Source organism: Pteronotus mesoamericanus, unplaced genomic scaffold (genome assembly GCF_021234165.1).
Source record: "Pteronotus mesoamericanus isolate MK-2021 breed Mesoamerican mustached bat unplaced genomic scaffold, CSHL_Meso_final scaffold_54, whole genome shotgun sequence".
NCBI lineage: Eukaryota > Metazoa > Chordata > Mammalia > Chiroptera > Mormoopidae > Pteronotus > Pteronotus mesoamericanus.
The window spans coordinates 73,026,623-73,049,086 of NW_026555321.1; the positions used below are offsets into that span (position 1 = coordinate 73,026,623).

At 39.5% G+C, this 22,464-nt stretch overlaps 1 protein-coding gene and 1 pseudogene across 1 annotated transcript in view; both read right to left on the reverse strand.

Annotated features, from left to right (window-relative positions):
• Window positions 1-22,464, reverse strand: part of KCNB2 (potassium voltage-gated channel subfamily B member 2) — a 356,918-nt gene that overhangs the window by 14,918 nt on the left and 319,536 nt on the right. The gene's annotated exons all lie outside the window — the stretch shown is intronic.
• Window positions 9,388-22,464, reverse strand: part of LOC129088482 (calmodulin-alpha-like) — a 29,439-nt pseudogene continuing 16,362 nt past the window's right edge.

Here is a 22,464-nt window from a genome sequence, read left to right on the forward strand (position 1 = left end):
AAATAGAGATATTTCTGTCTTGGAGTGAAACAACAGTCTACTGTACATGAAAACATTATGAGACACACACGCTATTATTTGCCAAAACTATTTTCTTTTATAAAATTTTACTTTAAGTATACAGTCAGAAATCACATGGGCCAAAGACAAGTTTAACAGCCCATTTATACTTGCTGCTCCCTGAAAGCATGCTTATTTGTTGAATTATTTCTCCAACCTACTCCAACTTCCAATTTCTGCAAGGAAGTCTTCTAAATTTCCTGAATTAAAGTGCCATTAAAAACTGGCTTTGTTCCTTGGACACTTAGTTGGACTCATCAGCTCATCAATCACTATTAACAGAATTGCCAGAATTTATTTCCACTATTATCCCCATATCTAAAAACTATGTCTCAGCAGCTTCAAAGAAAGAAAGAAACAAAAGGCCTGCTGCAATCATTATTTTTCCTTTTAATGAATCTCTGCAGTAAACCTCTTCTGAAAAGTATCTTTGGGGTCAATGTCATTATGCCACATTAGACCACATTATAGACATGCCAGCAAACAGAAGACTCGTGAGGCGCTTGCTGAAATGCAGCATCTCTGCTGAGGGAAATGTTCAATGGGAGCCAAGGCCAGTGGCCACTGAAGACAACTTGTGATCCACTTTACATTTGCTTGTAGGCGAGGGCTGCCGTGCTGTCCCAGGGCCAGCAAGCAGCCACCGCTTCCTGAAGGGCTTCTGTCACAGGGATGACAGGTGCTCTTCATGGCAGAAAGCCAAGCATCACAAACAAGGGCCTTTAATGGAGTCCGGTTTGGCTCCTTTTGACAGCAGCAATTGGGGACCATGATTTTAATGGGCTCCAGTGCTTCTGTACTTAGTAGGGACTGAGGAGGTATTTACTAGACAGAGGGATCCTGCTTTTTACAGCTGCTTGATGGGGACATTTTCTACAGTCACACAGACACATCCCATTATCCATATAGAGTCACTTCTATCATGAAGTCTACTTAATTAAAACCTCGTCAATCAGAGTGTGGTCCTCGAACCAGAAGCAGCACCCGAGAGCTTACTGGAAATGCAGCATATCAGGCCCAACTCAGACCTGCTGAATCAGTCTGTTTTCACAAGATTCCTGAGGCATTCATACACACATTTAAGCTGGAGAAGCTCTGTCCTCAGACACAAATGCATTCAGAGGCTCTTCCCTAGATTTTTAACCTATGGATCTCAGTTCTGGAAATGGAGCAGGTTGTTAGGCCTTGTGGGGTTTTTCAACGCTATTCAGAGGTTCTGGGTGGGTGGACGCAGTTAGTTGAAAAAGACCTCACAGGTGATGCTGAAGTGGTCTCTAATCCCATGTAGACCTCCTCTCTCAGCCTGGAGTTGACAGCTATTGCTTTAAACACCTTCACATAAAACAGTTCAATTTGGCAATATAGAGAATGCTGGATTAGGAGTCAGAAGACTGGACCTTCTTCCTGGGTCTGTGTTAGATCAACTGCATGACCTGAGGCAAGACGTGGAGTCAAAGTTTCTTCATGTGTGAAGGGCTAATCAGGACGATTTTATTTACATGAATAGGCTGTAGTCATGAAGTTATGAATGCATGTGAAAGTGTTTTGTAAGTTATATGATTCTATATAAATGACAATATTTTCATATGAATTACAGAGTTTGGAGCAGAATTATTAAGTAGTATATAATTTTAGAGGTTGAAGAACTTTATTCCTACAACTTCCTGTTGGAAGTTAGTGCATTCTTTCCTCTTAAAAGTCCATTAATTCCATCCCTGCAGGTGCTGGTGACTCATCTACAAGTTACATTACTAGATAAATGTCTAATCCTTTTGGAAAGTCAGCATTCTGGATTGACTAGTGTCCCCCTACAATTCATGTACATCCAGAACCTCAGAAGGTGACCTTATTTGGAAATAAGTCTTTGCAGATATAATTAAGATAAGGTCATATTGGATTAAGGTGGACTCTAATCTGGTGTCCACATAAGAAGGCCATGAGAAGCACAGAGGCACACACAGAGGGACGCTGTAACAACGGAGGCAGAGATTGGGGTGGTGCTCCTAGCAGCCAAGGAATTCCAGGAATTGACAGTAAGCACCAGAAACTAGGAATGGGGGCCTTAGAGCCCTTGGAGGGAGTGTGGGCCTGCTGACACCCTGATGGACTCCAGAACTGTGAGGGAATAAATTTGTTGTTTTAAGCCACCCAGTTTGTGGTATTTTGTTACAGAAGTCCTACGAAACTAATTCAGTCAGGTTGTATAATTCAATACACGGTCCAGGTTTTTCATGAGGGGTGGAGCTAAAAACACTCAGAGCCAATGCATACATGCTCTTTAAAAGTAAATGTAATGTGATCTGAAAAGGAGAGGGAAGACATAGAGGTTTGGAACCTTAGTCAGCAGGAAAAAGTTTATTTTTTATTTTTTAGATTTTATTTATCTATATTTTTAGAGAGAAGGAAAAGGGAAGGAGAAAGAGAAGGAGAAAAACATCAATGTGTGGTTGCCTCTCATGTGCCCCCAACTGGGGACCTGGCCTGAAACCCAGGCATGTGCCCTGACTGCGAATCAAACCAGTGACACTTCGGTTCACATGGGTCAGTCCACTGAGCCACACCAGCCTGGGCAGAAAAAACAGTTTAAATTGAGAGAAACTAAACTGTATTTACTATTGGAAGTAAGTAGTTACTATACCAATGGGATGTAGGAGAAAGATAAATAAGGAAATACTACAAAATAATAGATTAAAATGGTAAAGTTAGCAACCAGAAAGTTCTCTGATGTTGGCAAAACTAAAAACCCAAATTTAAAAACAATTCCCCTGGTGGTGGATTATAAATTAAAAGTGTTGGGGAATTCTTTTGCTGTTGTCTATATACATGAATTATTACATAAAAAGCATCAGTGAGTACTGTGTATCCCAGTCTCTGTTATTCAAGCCCCTATTAAGCAAGTCGTACCTAAAGTTAGTGGCAGCTATCTATGAAGAAGAGTTCCTTAGAACAGTGCTTTTCTTTTTTTTAAATTTTTACTTTACTTATTTTTTTAAGTCATGTTTATTCTATTACAGTTGTCTCAATTTTTCCCCCTTCGACCTCCCCACCCATCCCACCCCTACCCCCCACACCCACAGTCAATTCCCACTCTGTTGTCCATGTCCATGGGTCTATTCATACATGTTCTTTGTTTAGTCCCTTTTCCTTCTTTCCACCATTATCTTCCTTCCCCATCCCCTCTGGTCTCTTTCAGTCTGCTCCATGTTTCCATGCCTGTGGTTTATTTTGTTCGTTAGTTTATTTTGTTGAATAGATTCCATTTATAGGTGAGATCATATGGTATTTGTCATTATCCAACTGGTTTATTTCACTTAGCATAATATTCTCCAGTTCCATCCATGTTGTCGCAAAAGGTAGGAGTTCCATCTATTTCTTTCTTTCATTCTTTCTTTCTTTCTTAAATGCAGATTGATTTTATTTATTTTGTAAATGTCAAAGTCAATTATAAAATATTAAAAAATTTAAGTCCATTATAAAGTCTCAGCAATTAAAACATGACACCAGCACAGAAATAACCAAGCAGATCAATGAAATATAATGAGCATTCTAGAAACAAACATGTATATCTGTCTAACAAAGTAATATATGATTAAATTGATATTTCAAATCAATGGGGAAAATAAGGCTTATTCAATGAATAAGGTGCGTGGACCACTATTACTTGAAATAAAACAAATATAGAGCCCTATTTCACACATTATACAACAAATATTCAGGTGAGTTAAAAATCAATATGTAGAATCTAAGGAGTTTTAGCAGAAAATACAAACTAATATTTTTCTTACCCTGAAGTAAAATATTCAAATCCAGAAGCTATAAAGTAAAATACTAACAATATGAATATATTAAACATTTAAGACTATATAGTGATATATATATATAGTTATATACATATATAGTTAACTTATATATATATATAAGTTAAAGGACAAGGAATAGAATGGGAAAGTATTTGCCACAAATCTAAAAAAGGGTTAATAGTTTTTTTCTTTTTTTGTATATTTCTTTTTATAGGCAAGAAATATACAAAAACAGGTTTAGTTTCAACAAATAATAAGAAACAATTAAAACAACACATCATTGTCACAATCAGATTAACATGTATTAAAAATATTGGTAATATCAAGTATTGGTAACTGTGAAAGGAACTGGGTACTTGTAGGAACCTAGACTCTTTTCATCTTAAAGCAGTCCCTTTAGCATATTTTGCAGTGCTGGTTTGGTGGAGGTATATTCTTTTAGCCTCCTTTTGTCTGGGAAACTCCTTATTTCACCTTCCATTTTAATTGAGAGCCTTGTTGGGTAGAGTAGTCTTGGTTGCAGGCCTTTGCTTTTCATGACTTGGAATATTTCTTGCCACTTCCTTCTGGCTTGTAGTGTTTCTGTTGCGACGTCAGAAACGTCTCATACTGGGCTAGGCATACAGGGGCTCCCTTACATGTTACTACCTCTTTCTCCCTTGCTGCCTTCAGGATTCTCTCTTTGTTTTTGATATTTACCATTTAATGATGATGTGTCTTAGAGTGGGCCTCATTGGGTTCCTCTTGAATGGGACCTTCTCTGCTTCCTGGGCTTGTGTAATTTTTTCTCTTTTCCAATTAGGGAAGTTTTCCATCATGACTTTTTCAAACAGGTTCTCTATCCCTCGCTCCTCTTCTTCTCCTTCTGGTATCCCTACTATATGGATATTATTACTTTTCAGGTTGTCCTGCATTTTCCTCAATGCTTCTTCATTGTTTTTGAGTCTTTTTTCATTTCCTTGCTCTTTCTGGGAGCTTTCTCTATCTTGTCCTCCAGCTCACTGATTCGATCCTCGGCCTCATCTAGGCTTCTTTTGATTCCTTCTACTGTGTTCTTCAATTCAGAAATTGTATTCTTCATTTCCTCTTGTCTCATTGATAGTTTCTATGTCCTTTTTCATGCTGATATAATTTGCAGTAAGTCTTCGTAGTTTCTCTTTAGCTTTCGGTAATTCTCTCTGAGCTCACTGAGCTCATTGAGCTTCCTTAGAACCATTGTTTGGAACTCAATATCTGATAGTTTATTTACCACTATTTCATTTAGTTCTCTTTGTGGGGATTCCTCCTTTCCCTTCAATTGGGGGGTATTTCTTTGTCTTCCCATTATTTGTGAGACTCTTTGTTTTTGCTCCTGCTTCTTAAATTGATCTGTCTTGACTTCCTGACTTTGTGGTGTGAACTTCTATGGTAGGAGACTGCTGTTTTTACTTTCTGGATCTGCCTCTGATGTCAGATGTTGACCCTGTCTGGCCTTAGGCAGTCTGTTGGAGACTTCCAGGAATCTACTGTTTGTGGCTGTCTCCTTCAGCTGTTAATCTAGTCACTCTGCACTCAGCAGGTCGCCTTAGACAGTTCAGGGTGGGGCACAGTCCTTCCTGGGGGTGGGGCTATTAGGTCCTCTGACGCTGCTGCCACTCAGGGGCAGTGGTCTCTGCTTGAGCAAGGTGGCTGCTGCCGAATGGGAGATGAGTCAGCACTGAGAATCCGCTGGCCACACTCTCAGTTCTCTCTCCATTCTCTCTCCAAAGCCTTCTTCCCCAGTCTCTCCTCAGGCATCTCCAGCCTACTCTGCTCCCACGTTTGCTGGAGCCCAGGGTAAGGGACTGCAAATAAAAATTTATTCGTTGGCATTTAAACAGCTCTTTGCATCTCTAGCTGCCTGTCTCTGGCAGAAAGCAACCCTGCTGCTTTCCGCAGCTGGCTGTTTTCTGTGTACTTTTTGGTGCTGTAGGCTGGAGATCCCTGCTTTTGGTTTAGACCCCAGTCTTCTCAGGAGGATCCAACTGGTCCTTTCAATATCCTTCTGGTGCTGCTACCCGTCGGTGCCCCGCCTGCTTTCTTGAATCTCTATTGCACTCCTTACCAGTTAGGTTGTGCTAAAGCTGATTTGTCTGTCTCCAAGGTTTTAAAGCTCCTGTCTCGCTATTGTTCAGTTGTTTGTTCCAGGTGATTTTTCCACAATTTAATTGTAATTCCAGGTTGGTCCTGGGAGCAGGTCAGTGTGACTTCCACTTGCTCCTCTGCCATCTTGATTCTCTAATTTTTACTTTTTAATTACAGTTGACATTTAGTATTATTCTGTATTAGTTTCAGGGGTATAGCATAGTGGTTAGACAATATATACTTTACAAAGTGTTCTCCCCCAATATTTCCAGTACCAATATGGTATCATTCATAGTTATTACAATACTATCAACTGTATTCCATATGGGGTATTTTATATCCCTATGACTATTTTGTAACTACAAATGTGTACTTCTTAATCCCTTCAATATTTTCACCCAGTTCCCTAATGCTCCTTCCGGCATCCAACCATCAGTCTGTTCTTTGTACCTACGAGTTAGAACAGCATTTTCGAACTGTGAGTGACAACCCCTTTGTGGGTCATGAATCAGTTCTGAGAGTCATCATCATTACTTAAAAAAAAAAAACAGAAAAGAATAAGTGAGAATAGAACAGAAAATACCAGGAAGGGTATGAAATGTTTTGTAAAAAGTTTCTTGATATATATACATACTGGACCCTAATTCCTATACCCATATAATAACAACAAGAATAGTTATTATTAGTAAATTATAATTGTTATTTTACTTTGACAATCCATACAATGGCAATGTGATCCTAATGTTTCCCAAGCTAAGCTTTGGATAATTTCCTTCAATGGAAGCGGAGGTAGCCTACCTTCCATACCCCTCAAAGGACAGAACTCTTTGTCTTTTAACATTACTCTGACTTAAGACTTTGATGAGTTATCTGCCTATATATAGCTTTTGTTTATATTCACATTGATCCTTTCTCAGTTCTGATATTTAGATTTCTGACCTCTTATTTATTAATTTTGCACTGCTATTATTATTTGGGCTTTGAATGGATCCATGATATTTCCTACAATGTAAGCTGGGGTGATAAAATTCATTAATTACTAGCAAATCTATTTAGCAAATCTTTGTTTTAAGTTTATAAACCTTTGTTACAAGAAATTGCCATATACTAAATAATGCCCAGTAATTACTGCCATTGTAGGACATTTTAATTAATTTCTGAATTAAAATAGTAAAATTTTTATAGAAGTAATTGTTAGAGAAATGTGAATTAAAATCACAATGAGATATCACCTCGCACCTGTCAGAATGGCTACCATCAGTAAATCAACAAACAATAAGTGCTGGTGATGATGTGGAGAAAAGGGAACCCTAGTACACTGTTGGTGGGAATCCAGACTGGGGCAGCCACTGTAGAAAACAGTATGAAATTTCCTCAGAAAATTAAAAATGAAACTTAGCAATTACACTTCTGGGAGTTTATCTGAAGAAACATGAAAACTAATTTGAAACAATGTATATACCCCACGTTCATTGCAGCATTATTTACAATAGCCAACATTTAGAAGCAGCAGTTTTGGGATATTTATACAATGGAATACTACTTGGCGGTGAAAAAAGATTTTACCCTTTGCAACACCATGGATAGACCTGGAGAACATTACGCTAAGTGAAATAAGCAGTCAGAGAAAGGCAAATACCATATGATTTCACTCATATGTGGACTCTAATGAACAAATTGAACTGATAAGCAAAATAGAGACAAACTCAGATAGAAAGCAGGCTGACAGCTCTGGCAGGGGGCAGTTGGCAAGTGGAAGAAAAAGAACTCATGGACACACAACAGTGTGGTGATTGTGGGAGGAGAGGAGTGGGTAGAGGTGGAAGAGGGTATAAGGAGGACAAATGGTAAGGGGAAAATACAATAAAAAATAACCTATTAAAAATTTTATAGAAGTTAACATTATTGATAAATCATTGATTGATACTGGTTTCTAAATATGATGTGGGATTTTCAATTATATGATTTGTCTCAAAATAAAGGACTGAACTTTTGATTAGGTAAATGTTTATTTATCATATAAGAGTTATATATGACAAATAGTTAATATTAAAATAATTGATTCCATCTTTTTAAACCACAACCTTAGTTGGTATGCCATGTTTTTTTCTTTTAGTTAATGGTTTTTTCTTTTTAATACCCACCATGGGTATGTTTATTGATTTGAGAGAGAGAGAAACATCAATATAAGAGGGAAACATTGTTTGGTGCCTCCTGTAGGCACCCTGACCAGGAATCAAACCTGCAACCCAGGTATGTGCCCTGACAGGGAACTGAACCTGCAACCAACTGAGCTACCCAGCTAGTCCAAGTTAATGGACTTTTTATTGGAAAAAAAAATAAAATGACTAGCATTTACAACCCAGAATGGATGCAAATTGTAATTTCTTGAACAGCAATGTTGATGGTTGTGCTGAAGTCCATGGCCACTGTCTATCTCTGCTGGCTCCAAGTCATAGTTCAGAAGGTTTCTGAAAACAGAGAATCCAAAGATGCTCCCTTAGTTAAAGTTTATTTTTAAAAACTTGTGTAGCCCTGGTTGGTGTGGCTCAGTGGACTGGGTGCCGGCCCGTGAACCAAAGGGTTGCCGGTTTGATTCCCAATCAGAGTGCATGCCTGGATTGCAGGCCATGTCCCCAGTAAGGGGTGTGTGAGAGGCAACCACACATTGATGTTTCTCTACCTCTCTTTCTCCCTCCCTTCTCTTCTGTCTAAAAATAAATAAATAAAATCTTAAAAAAAACCTTGTGTAAATGGTGACAGCCTGACACCCCTGTTGCTCCAGTACAATGAAGACAACACTAAACCTACACATGGACATGTCACAAGCATGTGTCAGCTTCACCATGGGTCAGGGCACATGGAAGCAGAAGAGGACCATCCTGCTAGTCTAGAGCTATGTCTAGACAGTTAATCCTTCACCCATTTTTCTACATACATCCTAAGGTAAACCAATTTTAAATGTGTTTGCTTTCAGTAAACCACCTATGACAGTTTATACTAACAAAGTGAACTAGAACCCATTTGATAGGTCTTGAATTTGTTTTTTCATTTTTTGTTTTTAATACAAACGCCTTACTGTGTTCAATTGTCAACCTGCATGCATGAGAAACTGGCCAGTCCAAATAATGTATTCATCATTAGCAAGTGAAACTGGAAGGAGTCCATTGAGTGCTTCCTTATCATTAAAGTAGTGCAAGTATTTATACTGTAAAATTGATGTGTAGCTTGATCTTTAGGGAACAGGACCACCAACCAATACATGCAGAAGGTATTTCTGACATTCAGTTTTGCTATATAGAAACAGAATGAGTAAATGATTTTTTTTTTGCAAGAGGTAAGTAAAATATTCTATTTGATTCTTCTAGAGGGGAAACAAGGAGTTGAAAGTAGGTCTTCCGGTGGCAGTTATCATTTATACAAATTATTCATAGTTGACTTGTCCAGCTCCATCAATATCTGCTTTTCTGAGATGGTGGAACGTATATACACATACAAACACATGCATTTATCTACTTCTTTGTCTATTAGTTTTTTTCCTAAGTTTGTCATGGCATGAGGTAGTTCTGCCACACTGATATAACCATTGCCATCTTTGTCAAAGACTTGGAATGCCTGGTGGATTACTTCTTCACTATCTGTATCTTTCATCTTCCTAGCTATCATAATAAAAAATTCTGGGAAGTCAGTGGTGCCATTACCATCAGTATCCACTTCCCTGATCATATTTTGCAATTCGGCTTTTGTTCAGTTCTGACCCAGTGATCTCATGACAGTGTCAACTTCCTTTGTTGTGATGGTACCAGCACCATCTTTGTCAAACAGGGAAAGAGCTTCCTTGAATTCAGCAATCTGTTCTTCAGTCAGCCAATCAGCTGCGGTGCAAGGGAAGGGAGGCAGAACAGAGGGATGGAGGGTGGTGGCACCAGTGCAGGGGCTGTGACGGCAGTGGTGCTTCTGCTGCTCCTGATGCTGCAGCTAAGGGGCAGTGTGCACCAGGCTCTGTGCTGCTGCACTGCCACCTGGGCCACCACTGACTGCAAGTAATGGCCAGTGGGACGGCCAGCACGAAAATCTGTAGGTCATGTTTTGGATTCAGATCCCAGTTCTGTCACTATTCTTCTGGTAGTATAGCTGATAAAAGTCAAGATTAGGATTTAAATATATATAGCACCTAGTAGGGGCTTATTTAATGATGACTAATACTATGGCATATATTCAACACTTTTCACAGAAGACATGTCTACAATGGTTCCTGGTCAGCAAGGCAAAATTCAACCACTAGAATACTTAGTCTACATATAAAAATACACTGATGATATTATGACATAGGTTCAGATAAGTTTTATATATGGTCCAAGCATTCTCATGTTTAAATTTCATACTTTTAGGTAGAAGTTTGTCAGTGGTTGACTTACATGTGGTCACCCTGTCACAGCCTCTAGCCATGGCTCATTTCCTGTCGTCTACAAAATATTCACCAGCTATAAAGAGCAGTGGGAGGTCAGGTGTGATCTTCTAAAAAAAAAATCTCTCTTGATCTCCATAGTGGATTCACTTCCTTCTTTAGTTTTCAAAACGGGTTTTCTGGAGCCTTGGGTTCTGTGGAAATGCCTTAGGTGGCCAGTACTGAAAGAGGACAGTGGACAGGGCCACAGGAATCCCATCCGTGCTGCAGGACAAGCAAAGCTATCCTTCCATGCAGTGCGGAAGATGCTAAAGTGAAGAGGTGAGAGTTTTTCACAGAAGCACTTTGAGTCTAGTGGAACATAAGCACATATACAAACACATGCATTTGTATGTATAACCAGCTATATCTCTTTTTTGGAGATGATAACACTGATAAATATTGCCAGTTATCATTGAGGATCTGGTGGAAAAGACCTACATGTGACTGATCAAAAGCCCTGTCTCTGCACTAGTCACAAATAAAGGGCTATTTTATTGGTGACTATAGTGGTTGTTTGCAGAGCTGGTTATTGAGCACAGCTTTGTGTTTTAGACTTCTAGGCCTTCTAAGTGCCAGGCAAATTTTGTATATGCCAAGGTGCTAAAGTTTGACCTCCCTAGACAGGCAGAAGGCATGACCAAACATATTACATTCAAATAGCACATAAAACAGAAATCCAAAGAGCCCCGGCCTCCAGCAGCCAGCTGTACCACAGTAAATGGCCTCTAGGAGGCTGAAGGTTTGGGCACCAGCAGAAATGGAGTCATCAGTTTTCTCATAGTACCAGAGTATTCTTTTATGGTTTTGGATTATTTACATAAACATAATCAAATATACAAAATTCATTTTGCCACATTATTTGCAAACTGGTTTTAGAATCCCTCAAAAAGCATTCTCTAGGATTTTTGTCCAGGTCTTAGCACTCAACCCAAAGAATGCCCACCTAATATGTGTGTTATTCTCATAAAACTTTTATGTATGCAAATGGAAATCAACAAATGCCATCTGTGGCCCTTAGAGTTTCTTGGTCTGATTTCCTAAGACATTAAGCTGAGGAAAACAAATTCTAAGCTTTCTACATAAATAAAAGAGTTAACACAATAATAATAGTAATAAAAACCCCATGGTGTCATTCCCACAGCCCATCCTCTCATTGCATAAACAGAAGGTGTTTGCTTCTGAAAGTCTGAGCAGACATGAGGGAAAAAAAGCATCAACAGATGATGACTTAACTCTGCTGCAAAAGACACAACTTGGATGCTACTTGATTTTTTTTGCTATAAAGTTCATATCCTAATGATACGGTTGGGAGATTGTCAGGTAACATGTATCTGGCAGAGAAACAAAAACACCAAAATTCACAATACAGATAGGTTGGAAAGAACTAATTTTCTCTCTGCAAAGCAGTGATGAGAAAAGTTGAAAATGAGAACATAATTGCCCAATTGCACATTGGCATCCCAGGCCAGCCTGGGAGACATAGTGGGGCAGGTTTTATTTATCCTGGGTAAATAAAGAAGCATGGCAGCCTGCTCCTCCTTTTACTCTCTGCACCTTCTGTGCCCCTTGCCTTCCAGGGCCAAGTTCTCAGCCTCTTTGGAGCTGCTCAGTGCTCCCCAGCAGAGCGCCTGCTGTGGCTCCCCTCACTTCCTGGTCCCTCTCATTCTCCTTTGAAATATCTGTCCAGCAGCCTCTCCCTCTGTTGCCTGATTCTACCGTGAGGATCAGATAACATATGCAAATGAATGTTTTCTTAACAGAATTTTGGGCAATGAGAATAATTTTTGATTTGTAGACCCTTTAAATTATACCACAAAACATTTACCTATTATGCTCAATTATGCTGATATTACTGGAAAAATATGTTGTGGTTCAAGGAACCATCATTGTGTCAAAAATTTATCACTTAAATAAATGGTATAAAATGTACATTTTTTTATCATCTCAATCCTATTGGCAGAATAAAAATTCTGCTTGAACTGAAATCTGAATCCTTGGCCTCATTCATGTGGCATACAGTCATCAGTTGAGGATGTTTTAAATAGACTTGATTTATTGACTAGGTCTCAGGCTTTTAACTTTGGAATTTATTCTTTATTTTTAATAAAATGACCATATGCTCATTTAAGGACAATATAAACAAACTCTCTCTCATTTATATGGTCTGTTTTTTGGCTTTCTTTTTTTTTTATCTGAACAATATTGTAAAGGCAAGAACTTACATATTAATGACTGCTTTTAGCTAACTGATCACAGTATTTACTCTCTCATTCCACTGAATGTTTATTTAGTGCTAAATTCAACCTTTTGATTTCTGGTTTCTCTTAGCATAGATGGGTTGATTTCATTTTCATTTATTCACTCTCTGAACAGTTAAATCATTTCTCAACTTCAGCACTCATCAAAAATGTCTCACAAGGAAGTGCTTTCCATATTAGCTTAATGATTTACTGTTTTTCAAGTCTAGGAACTTCCATTGCAATCAACAATCTTTTATATTAAATCTTCTACAAAAGCACAGGGGAGTGAAAGTGATTTGAAATTAACCCCTAATATAAACAAAATTAATATCATTTATTTGCATAAGGTTCAAGGGTTCACAGGATCTCATGGATTCTCTCCAAGGGTCTCCTAATCTAGAAAGAGTTTCCTGGGGGCCAGTCTAGCATTTCCAACCTCCTAGGCGATATTTCCACCTACATATCCATTGGTCCCTCTAATTTATGACATAACCTCCACCCCACATTCCTACAACAAATCCCTCTTGACTGTTCTATTTGTATTAGTATTAGTTCTATTTCTATTTTTTTCACCAGGGAATTAAAGTATTTTTCTCCTTGTTCTAATATTCCATGTCTATATCCATGTTTATATATAACTCTTTTCCCTAAAGCTTCACATCCAAATCCCCAAGTTCTAGTCATTCATCCTTTAAGATTCTTTTTTTCCAATTCATCTCCCTCAGCCCCATTAATTCAGCTCCTTAACTTTTCATTCCTAAACAACTCATTCCTAAACAATTAAACAATTAATGTTGTCAGGAGTTTTCTAATTGTTCAGCTACCTCCTGTCTTGTCCTTTTTCTTTCTAGGTATGAAATGGATGTGGGGGAAAAGGGAATTCAAGGAGTGGAGGGTGCTTTTGTTGCCCTTATCTGCTTTACTTTCCCAGGGGCTTCCTCTTACCGTCTTAGCGATCAGTCGTTTGTCTCATCTCTCCCACTAGACTACAACTTATCATTCATCAGGACAGATCTGATTGAGAGCTGTTTTCTTGTGAGCTCCAAACACAAGGCATGCTTAATAAATAAAATCTAATCAGCAATATTCATGAATTTATTTTTGTCAGTGGTGCATCACAATAACTGGCCATGTTCTCAATGCCCACGTGCACATCTCATCCTATCGTCCCACATTCTCTCTCTCCTGTTCGGATCATTGGATGGCTTAGTCACTTTTGTGTTCTCCAACTGCACTTCCATGTAGGCAAACTTTACTTCACTCCTGAATGCACACTGAAACTAAAACAAACAAAGTAAACAATTGCATCCCAATAGCCCAACTGAGAACTGTTTTTTCTAAAGCGATCAGGGCTTTTCAATTATATGTGGTTATTGCTAGGTAGTTTAGTAGCTTCAAACAGAATCCAAAGTGTTTTAACTAATGGCACTAAAGCAAAAGGGTGATGTTATTTACCATCCCCCTACAAAGTTTTCTCCTCTCCTACCCTTTATTTTCTTTCATTTGTTTTCTCCATTTCTCCTCTTTGAACTCTTCTAGACAAAACTTAGAAAAGTACAATTTTCAAAATACAATTCCACCTTCAACCAATGGAGATGATGTAGGAGAAGATTCCAATGAGTACACATTCCTGAAGTTGTTGATGGAAGAGTTTCACCTCTAGGGAAACAAAGTGACATCTGAGTTCTCCAGAGGAGATGACAGAAACAAGTCATCTGAACAGACAAGGTCTGATTCCTGGGAGCATCCAGACTGGATGGGAAGGACCTGGCTAGGGTTACCCTGAGGCTCTAGAAGGATGAGCATCTTGGCTCTTGGCCTCTAAGATGGGAATGCCTTGTGGGAGATGCCTCTCCTTCACCTACCCTTGGAATGCAAGTGTTTAATCAAGGTCTGTTGACTTGAAATGTCAGTAATGAAGGGCCCCAGGGCCCTTTCACCCAGCCTGGTGTTTTCCTTACTCAAGCACAGCGAATGATGCAGGACCCTAAAAGTAGCTGGGCATTCCTATAAGGATGAGTAGAGATCTTGTGCTTGGGTTGTTGTATAAATAGTTGGATAAGTCTCACTTTATCCCTCTAAAAAAACATGTTGTTTATTTATTTTTTAGAAAGAGGGGAAGGGAAGGAGAAAGAGAGAGGGAGAAACACTGATGTGAGAGTTAAACATTGATCGGCGGCCTTGCGTAGGCGCCCTGATCAGGGACCGAACCCCCAACTCAGGCGTGTGCCCTGACTGGGAATCAAACCAACCACATTTCACTTTGCAGGACAACGCCCAACCAACTGAGCCACACCAGTCAGGGCTCACATTCTTCTTTTTAAAGTGTAATGTCCTGAGGGAAGATGCTTTATCTTACTTTCATACTGTTCACATCCAAAACATAGAAATAATAATGAGAATCACTGTCTTAAAATAAATAATGGGAATTTATGAAGTGTGGCTCATTCTCACTCATTCTCGCCAGTAGGTGTCTCTGTTCCATCATGCTCTTCCCAAACTTGCCTAGGTTTCTCCTGGAAATACAGATGTTACATAAAAGGCATCTAAATTATGTACTTTAGAAATTATATATACTTTAAAGAGAAGATATAAAAGACTTCTCTTTTTATTTGTATTCACTTTCACTCTGAATTTGGATTCGCTTTGCAGCACTGGTTGCCGATAATGTTGTCAGGAGTTTTCAAGATAATTTCCCTTTTCAAATCAGCTTTCTTGCTAGGCTTCATCTCACTCCAATTAGTAGTGTATTTCTGAGCAAAGTAGCAATAACTAAGTTTCTAGGTATGTGAGACTTCTCAAGAGATCAGACTCTTTCTTCGAAACATTTATTCCCTCCCCATAAAATGAAGACCTGCTTTGAGTGTCCTCTGGAGTTACCTCTGGTGTTAAATTCCCGGAGATGAGAAAGCTTGAGTAACTGTGTAGCCTCTGGCTCCGGACTACCTGGGTCCAAGTCTTGGCTGTGCTTCTTATTACTGGATTGATCTTCTTTGAGCTACTTATTTATTTTGTGCTTTAGTTTCCTATATACAAAAGGGGATAATGAGGATACCAGTACTACATGACAAAGTTGCTATAAAGAATAAATAGCATACATCTAAAGTGGTTAGAACACTGCATGGCATGTGATAGTTTACATAAATATCTTTTATATATACAGGATATATACGATAGATATTCATAAACATGACGAATTAAAGCTAGTTCCCACTTGATATAGCTGAACTGAATTGATAAGTCTGCTAGCAGGGTTGTCCAACCTGTGATCTGCAGGCCGTATGTGAGGACATTTTTGCTTATCTACGGTGGCAGATATCATGAAGTTTATGCACGGACTTTTTTTTTTTTTTTTTTTTTTGCTTATCAGTGTTCGTTATTGTTTGTATATTTAATGTGTGGCCCAAGACAATTCATTTTTTCCCAGTGTGGCCCAGAGATGCCAAAAGGTTCAACACCCCTGCATATAGGGCATATGTGTACTTTCTTTGTGACTTGTCTCTCAAAGACTATGAAACTACAAATACCATGGAGGTTTTTCCTGACGTTAGTTTTTCCCACCACCCCATGTACTTCCATAAGGAGAGAGCCATCAGCCAGTTTCCATTACCACAAACCAGGAAGGTCCTTTCTATTTGGAATTGGATTTCATGCATTGAGATGTTCCAAACAGAATTTGAAAAATGGAAGAGGTGAGATTAATAGGGAATAAGTCAATGCAAAAATAATCTACCATGAGGATTCACAAAAAGATGCACAAAAATTTTGATGAAATAGCCCAGCAGCTATCCTGATTTTCCAAGCAAGCTTTGATGAGGGCATAAACTAAATGGAGGGAGATGTGTAACAGTAAAACCAAGCACTTACATGCATCAGCTCCTGCTTGCATCTCACACATTTTAAGGTAGGTACTATTACCATCCTTAGTTTACAGGGGGAAGGAGAAGACACAATGGTTAAGGCCATGCACAGTGATAATTATTTGACATATGATAATTTATGTTGTCCTCATTACAATATCAGCTGATAGTACTCTTGTCCTCATTATAAAAAGTGAGAAAAAGGCAGAAACAGGCAGAGAGAGATTAAGTAAGTTGCCCGCAGCTGGCAAGTGGCAGAGCCAGGAATTGAAGCCAGCCAGTCTGGCCCCAGAGACAGCTCTGTTAAAGAAGGAATTAGCCCTGGCTGGTGTGGCTCAGTGGATTGAGCACTGGCCTATGAATTAAAGGGTCATTGGTTTGATTCCCAGTCAGGGCACATGCCTGGGTGAGAGCCATGTCCCCGCTAGAGGGCACTTGAGAGGCAATCACACATTGATGTTTCTCTCCTTCTCATTCTTTCTCCCTTCCCCTCTCTAAAAATAAATAAATAAAATATTTTTAAAAAGAAGGAATTAGTGCAGCAGTTCTCAAACTTGAGGTTGAGTAATAATCACTTACTGCAAGTCATCAGGTCATCCCATTAAGAAGATGCTGAAAACTGGAGACGACAGTAACTGCCTGGGGACATCTGGATAAAATGGCATGCAGGCTCGGGGATGCACAGGACAGTGCAGGGACTGTAGTCAATAATACTGTAATAACTATGTGTGGTGTCAGATGGGTACTAGGCTTACTGGGGTGATCAATTCGTAAGCTACACAAATGTCTAATCATTGTGTTGTATACCTGAAAGTAATATAACATTGTATATTAAGTGTAATTAAAAATAAAACATTTAAAAATAATAATTAAAAAGGTTTGCATGATAAAAAGACTGCTTGCCACTGAGAAGGGACTGGGCTCTGGTTTGATGAATGATGTGTCCATACACTCTTGTCTAAAAATAAATCATTTTGTGCCTGTTCCTTTGCCTGTTACATGCTGTTTCTAGGTGAAAGGCTTTGAATGGTGTGTGCCTGCGTATGAATGAGTGTGTGTGTGTGTGTGCACACGCGCGTGCACACATGGTTGAGGGGAATAATTGTTGTTAGGTTTCAGGGTAAATGCCCTAGCACAGATCACATAAAATGTCCAAACAGGGATGAGTAAATCGAGTGCCAATCACGAATCTGTGCACTCTCTGTGTTAGCATCATTGGGAAAGCAAGGCTGGTTTTGAATCACATAAGTCATTGAGAAGACCCTGAAATTGGGCTTAGAGATGTAGGCTGTTGTCAATCTGTGCTCAAGAGAGACTTTCTAATGCTCTAAATGGGAAAGTAAATTCTCCATGTGAATAGGCACGCAATGCAGAAAACTGCCACTGATGCTATACTGGGTTTGATTCCTTTTCAAAACAGCCTTGAGAACAGAATAAACACACTATACTTGTATGGTGCATTCAAGAAGTCTCCTCTGTAGGAAATGACTTTAGAATTATCATTTTTCCCTTTCTATGCCAATGCCTGACAATGCCCAGTAAAAAGCTAGAATGGGGCATCCACCTGAGGCCCTGAAGGTCTTGTTGTTACACACTGAACCAGAGCACTGAGGCAAAATATAATTTCTACAGTCAGGAAACATTTTTAACTTGCTGTTATGCCCTGTGCTGTTTTTAATGAAAAGTGTTTGCATACTAAGTAGTGACCCATATCTAGCAACTTCTCTCAACCTGCTGTACCTTTTGCCCTACCTTTCAACTAAACCTGTTGTTTCAGGAGTCAATGATCCTACCTGTCCCAGAATTCAACATCACTTTGCAGCCCATTGCTTTCCTTGACCCATTGGTAGAATTTTACTCTAGTGATAGCTTCTTTTCTTGAAACCTTCCCTGGGTTTCCATGATGTTATAGCATCTCTTTGTTTTCCTCTTACCTTCCTGGCTACTTCTCAATCTCCACTGTATTTGTTCTTTACTTATCCTTTCAATGTTGGTGTTATTTTATCTATTCTTTTCTATTCTATTCTATTCTATTAATATTCCATTCCATTCTAATATTCTATTCTATTTTATTCTGATATTCTATTCCATTCTATTCCAGTCTATTCTGATATTCCATTCTATGCCATTCTCATTCTTCCCAGTGGTTCCAAATATCATCTATGTACTGATAGTCTTCAAATCTATATTTCCAGGGCAGATGGTACCACTGCCACCACCATTAATGAATTACTGAGGATGAATGCTTTACAACATTACTTCATTTATGTCTCTCCAAATCCTATAAAGTAGGTAATATTGTTACCCCAGCTTTTGATGAAGAAATAGGTTTGATAGTGTAATGTCTAAATTCGCACAGCCCCTAAGGGACTTGGACCCAGGTTACCCCTGACTCAAAAGCCCATGTTGCTATGGACTATGCTACCTGTGAATGGTCATCAACAGGAGGAATCACAAAGACTATCGAAATCTCTGTCTTCAGTTCCAAATCTATCCCATGGCTCCTTTTTACCAAACATTCCTCAGATTGAATTCACCATCTCTCCTCTGCCCCCGCCCTCCATCCCTCAGTGATGTCAGCATCCTCCATGTCTCCTCTCTTTTTCCCTTCTCACCCAATCAGTCGCCTAATTCTGAAAAGTGACCTCTTAATTACCCCTCATATCTATTCATTACTCTTCACCCCTTTTGCCATTTCCTGAGTGTGGGCACTCACTCTTTTATGCCCAGATTAATGCCTCAGCCTTGGAACCCCATGTCCTGCTCCTCTGAGTGTACTGTCCATACCGGTACCGATCAGCATTCTCAAATGCAAAGCCCATCCTCCCAAAGACCCTCAGTGTAAAGCTTTATCTTGAGGTGGACTATAAGGCACTGTGTGATCTTGTTTCTGCTTACTGTCCAGGCCCTTGCCCACCTCCTGCCCCGTCTGCCTCACCCTCCACTCACCTCCCCCATCCTCCACTCTAGGATTCTTCTCCTGCCTCTCACAGCCCTGCTCTCTCTTGTCTAGGAGGCTGTGCAAATGCTGGTTCCATTGCCTGAAATGTTTTTCTGCTTCTCCCCCATTATCTCCTATCCTTACATGGTTCATAGCATAGGTTATAGTCCTTTGGGACTATGAGTCCCTTAGGACCAGCTTGGGTGTGGCTCCGATGTGTGCCCACAGGTCTGTATAGCTCTCGCAGCAGGACACTCACCACACTGAGCCGCCCCTACTCACCTGCTGCTGATTGCTCGTGAGTCCTGAAACTTTGCAACAACAGTGACATGTCCACATCCTCATTTCCGATTCTTCCATCCCCACTTCCTGGTATATGGCCAGTGCTGAATGATGTTGGTTGACTAACTGTCTGACTAAAGCTGGAGTGGCAACCTTCCTGACACTGAGAAATGGCCAGGAAGGAACATAGCAAACTGTCATTCTGCTTGTATTGTCACACGTGTCAAGTCCATTCGGATCTTTTGCCCTTCCCTGGGTCAGGGAGTTTTACAAGCCAGGCCCCACTCTCTCTACGGGAGGAGGATCGTCTTTTGGAAGGTATTCCTTGCAAAGCTTATTAATCTTCTCAGAAAGCATAGCGATGGCTGAGCCACTGTGACTCAGCCCCTTGCTCCTGCTGCTCTGCAGCTGCTGCCTTTGCAAACCCCATCATCCATGACCATGATGGGGGCCACTGTAGCACCTCCCTGCTCTTCCTGTCTATGGACTCCTCTTTCCTAGGATGTCTCCTTCTTGCTAGCTTGGGGAGCTTCTGAAAATATCAGGCTGATCATTTTCTCAGCATCTTGGTTGGCTTCCTGTTGCCTATGAGATAGCATTGCAACACTTTAGCAAGGCTGTTGATAATTCTACCCCAAGCCTATTTTTCCATGCCTACCTATGCTCATTTTCCTATAATAAGCTATGAGCTCTTGGAGGGAAGAACTATGCTTCATTCATCAATCCATCCGCCCATCACCCTCCGATCAGTTCACCAATTAAATGAGCCTTACTGTGTGCCAGGCACTAGAATAGATTGGTGAGCAAAGTCAGACATGATTTCTGTTCTCAAGCTGGGGAGAGAGGCATTAATGAAACAATCAATAAATGAGTTTGCTTACAAACAAATATGTTCTATGAAGGCTGAAGTATGCGACAAAGAAAATACCTACACTGGGGTTCAGGGATCCTTCACTGAAGAAGTGAAGGCTTATATGAAGGATAAGAAGGAGTTAAGTAGGGGGAGCATGTGAGACAAGTTTATATTCCCTCACTGTAAAGAGCTCCCCCTGAGTGCACGACACAGAAGAGGCACTCAATATATAAATGCTGAATGAATCAGGAATGATGGAAAAGAAACATCTAGGAAAAGTCAGTTTAGACTCTGTCTTACAGGAAGTCTATAAACCAAGTCGTGCTGGGAAATTCCAGGATGTGCAAGAAGAAGAAATGAACATCACATGGAGGATGATAGTTCCTCTAGACAGGAGCACAAGATCTTAGGAGGCTGCAGAACAATTGCTTCTCTACCTCAATTCAACTGGGAAGCTAAAAATCAGTTGGAAGTTAAGTGAAGAACTGATTAATTTTAGACATAGAACTTATCAAATAACATCCAGGGGACACTAGGGTGAAACTTTAAAATGTGTCTGTTGGGTGCACAGACAATGGGGAGGCCTTGGGCTACCCTTGAATCTAAATTACCAAATCCAGTGGCATGTCAGCAGAGAGAGTTCCTGATGCTTTCATGCCCTACCTTCAGCATAGTCTGACTTTGGAGCCCTTTAAACATAGGTTTAACTTGCTATTCACAAACATTTGTTTCTGATGTGTTCAGAGAATCCAAATGAATCCCTGGATTCCTCCAGGTCAAATACTTCTTTTAAATTTGCATGATGCCTTCTTCAGGCAGGGACTTCAAGTGGGGCATGCCCCATGCCTTGGACTTGGATGCTCAGTCCATCTTCCCCTTTGCAGAAAATATGGCATTATTTTTTTAAATATAATTTTAAATAGTTTATTAAAATTGAAACTTGGTTTTAGTTATCGAAGGTGCTTCATGGTTGGTTCATTCTTTGTAAATAAAAGTAGCAAGGAACATACACTGTATACATATCAGCAATTACCTATTTTCACTTCCAAGCAAGCAAATATTGATTTGCTTCTCTGCTATTAATGGAAACATTCTTATGGTGGTACTGATTATATCTAGAGTTAGAATGTAAGGAGATATGCCCTTGTAATCATAGACACCAGTAGTCATAATTGCCTCAGAAGTCCTTCAAGGACAGGAAATACGAGATCATGACTGGTAGCTCTAGTGGCAAAAGTCTGATATTTATAAGGGAAAACTCAACATTAATTAGAAAGCAATCAAATGACAAGGCAGTCTTTGGTGTTGGGAAAGATATATTTTAAAAAGTCAAAACATTGTGAGTCACTCTCTTACAATGCAATTCTCTATTTTGTCTTTACCTGGTTAATTTGCAAACCAACTTCTACTCTGAGAGACAAAATGACTTTTACATAAAAGCAGCTTTCTTTCACTATACAGTTTGAATTCTACAGAGTATCTTTTAAACTCTTGAATATTTTGGTTGTAAAGATGCTGAAACACATAATTTTCTAATTATTTTGTTTACTTTGACCTAATCCGAGAACTAACAAAATGATCTGAACCTATGTCTGGGACTGTTTTAGATACTAGCGAGAGTCATAAGATCTATAGGGGAATAAAAAAGCAAAAGATTCATTGCTTTCTTAAAATAGGAGGCTTAGATTAAAAACTGTAAAAGGCTCAAGAAATTAAGGCATCAAAAATGAATGCTTTTTAGTGGGAAAGAACGAACAAAAGGCACAATGCCAGGTTCTCACTTTGCTCTGTATTTTTTCTTTCCTCCCCTAAAGCTTCTTTAAATACAGTGACAGTTTTACTTTATACAGACCTGAAGCCCAAGGCATTTACATG